Source organism: Chiloscyllium plagiosum, chromosome 12 (assembly GCF_004010195.1).
Source record: "Chiloscyllium plagiosum isolate BGI_BamShark_2017 chromosome 12, ASM401019v2, whole genome shotgun sequence".
Taxonomy (NCBI): domain Eukaryota; kingdom Metazoa; phylum Chordata; class Chondrichthyes; order Orectolobiformes; family Hemiscylliidae; genus Chiloscyllium; species Chiloscyllium plagiosum.
The window spans coordinates 17,056,250-17,059,115 of record NC_057721.1 but is presented as its reverse complement, the minus strand read 5'-3'; positions in this window follow the sequence as shown (position 1 = coordinate 17,059,115).

The window sequence follows — 2,866 nt, the reverse complement described above, 5'->3', positions numbered from 1 at the left end:
GACATGGTCAAATATTTGCATTCTGCGGCAAGAGTGAAACTGGCCAATGAACCTTCTTGTTGGTTAATAAGTGAATTCCAGTACCAATACATTTTTTTGAAGTCTGAAAACCGATCTTGCAGCCAAATTGCAATGTGTCAAGTGGTTTAAATAAAATATCTCTGCAGAAACAATAGCTCTTCAATAATGCGCTATCTTTGTCTAGAAACAGTTGTGGGTGTGCGAAGCTAGTAATGCATTCTCTAGTGCGGCAGTTTCATAAGGAGCAAAACACAAGTCCAGCCTCTTCCTGTTTGCAGTTGCTAATGTACAGCTGCTTCTGATAAACAGGGTGTTGATATTAAAGAGTGTTAGTCCCTTTAGAGAGTAGGCAGCTGCTGAGCTCTTGTTTTGAATTTTACACATGGCCTTTCTTAGCTTGGTGAGCAACTTGTTTCAGAAACTATTCAAATAAATGATTTGGGGGCGACTCGCCTAAAATAAAAGTTGAAGCTCTTTATTTCACTATGCGCTAATTGAAAATACTGCAGAGAGCTGGGGAACCTAGAGGAAAAGGTTTTCCGGCAAATGCAAAGCAGCTTTTTGAGTTTGGGGAAGGAGATATCTATGCAGTGAATGTGCAAGGCATTTCTAGTCCTTTGCTGTTTTTCCTGCCTCCTTGAAGTGAGTAAGACGATGAGAGATAACATACAATTCTGACTTTAATTCTTATTTTGTCTTTAACCTTGCAGCATCTATGCAGGATAAAATGTTTCAGGCAACCATACCAGCAGAGCACCTGTGCTACTGCGCACGTTGCTTGGGGTTTCCGTTTAAAACTGTTACACTGCTAAAGCAGTGTTGTGTGTAATTTTGTGGTCCCTTTAAGGTCCCAAGATGTAACTGCTCTCAGTGGCTATTTGCTCTTAGCAAATGCTCAGGTCAATGAAAAATCAAACTGGATTGCACATTCTTGTTTTTATGCTATGTAATTTATTAAGTTAGCCAAATAAGTGAAATTGTGGTAAAGCATTATGGGAATTTTTTGCTGTTCAAATTTAAATTGTGATCACTATTTTGTGAGATTTTTAAATTGTCCTTGATTATTGACTATTTGCTAGTGTACTCTTGTTTTGAGTTGCTATTTGCCAGAATACAAAAGCAAAAGACAAAGGATGTTCCATTTGTTGGGCAAATGTAATTTGACTCAACATATGCTATTTGCTTTTTTTGTGTGACAGTGGAACAGGACTGATGGAGAGACGGCAAAACACTTAAGTTTTAGTAATTATCATTTCTAGATATGCTCATGATAAATTTGAGATGTGGCAGGAGAAATCTTGAGCTTTGGGAGGGATACAAACTAAGCATGGGAATTGAGGCTGGAAATGGCAGTACTGGAAAAAACATTAGGAGAAATAGATGGCATTCTAATACTAAAGACCAATGGAAATAGCTAGTGGTGATTAGGAACAGCAGCTACATGGTGAACATGGAGCATTTGGAAAGGAAGGAAAAGCATAAGATGTAGGAGCAGAAGTATGCCATTCACCCCTTCAAGTCTGCTCTGCCATTCTGAGATCATAGCTAATTTACTCCCCATCCACTTTCCTACCTTTCCCCATAACCCTCGATTCCCTTAAAAATTAAAAATCTGTTCATCTCAGCCTCAAATGCTCTTAGCAAGCAACCCAATCTCAACAGCCTTTTGTGGCAAAGAATAGTGCAGATTCACTACCCTCTGAGAGGAAATTCCTGCTCATCTCTCTTAACTGCATGACCACTACTACTGCTTCACCCCACCCATATGCATGCATATAAACTCAAATGATGTTCCCTGGCCCTAGACTCTTTCCCATGTTGAAGCTATTAGTCAGCATCTACCTTGTCGATTTCCCCAGAGGATCTCTCATTCTTCTAAACTCCAGTGTGTACAAGCCCAACCTACTCTATCTTGCCTCATAAAGTTCCTCAATACCTAAGTTAAACTTTGATTTTGATTTGATTTATTATTGTCATGTACTGAGATACAGTGAAAAGTATTGTTTTGCGTGCTAACCAGCCAAATCATATCTTGCACAAGTACATCAGGCTAATAAGAGTACAGAATATAGTGTTCAGGTACATGAATGTAGCACCATTGGGAGAAAGCTATAATTTGGAAGCTCTGTCTTATAAATACTGTGGGTGGGGTTCTGAAGAGAAATGTGCAGTCAAGGTCAGTTTTGGGAAGGTGATTTAAAGAATTTAGGAGGGCTGTTGAGAATGAGGTGGGATGGTTAGGAAATGGGAATGAAGGTGTCTATTAATTTCTTTTCAGGTTGGAAAGAAAACAGTCTTTCATAATCCATAAGTCCTATCCCCACCAGTGATTAGTTCCAGTATGTAAGCTCTGAAGGTTTTTAAATGTTGGTATCCCTGGCAGTCTTGGATTATATGTTGTCAATTGGCAATCTCAACATTAACCATGCACTAATTTAAATGACACTTTACTGCTCCTGAGTTAGGGTTATGAAAACTGTTTGCTGGAACCTGCTACTACTGTTGGGGGGAAGAAATGCTATAGTCACTTTGCTGACCACTGGTCAGCATGGAGTTTATTAAAACACTTTTATTGCAGTTTGGGCCAGGGATTTGATTGTTTTCATCCTGGACATGTGGCAAACTTTGTAAGCAGATAATTTAGTGGCATTTAGAACAATTGAATCTGGTATAAATAATGGTGTAAAAGGAGGTAACCAATTATTCTTTAAACAGAGTGTGCATTTTTACACAAGCTTTTTGATAGAGCTAGATAATCTAGGAGTGTAAAAGGTGGATGTAACTCTGTGCACAAAATGTTAGCAAATGAAATCTACACGATGGATTAAGCATTGTGAATTCAGCA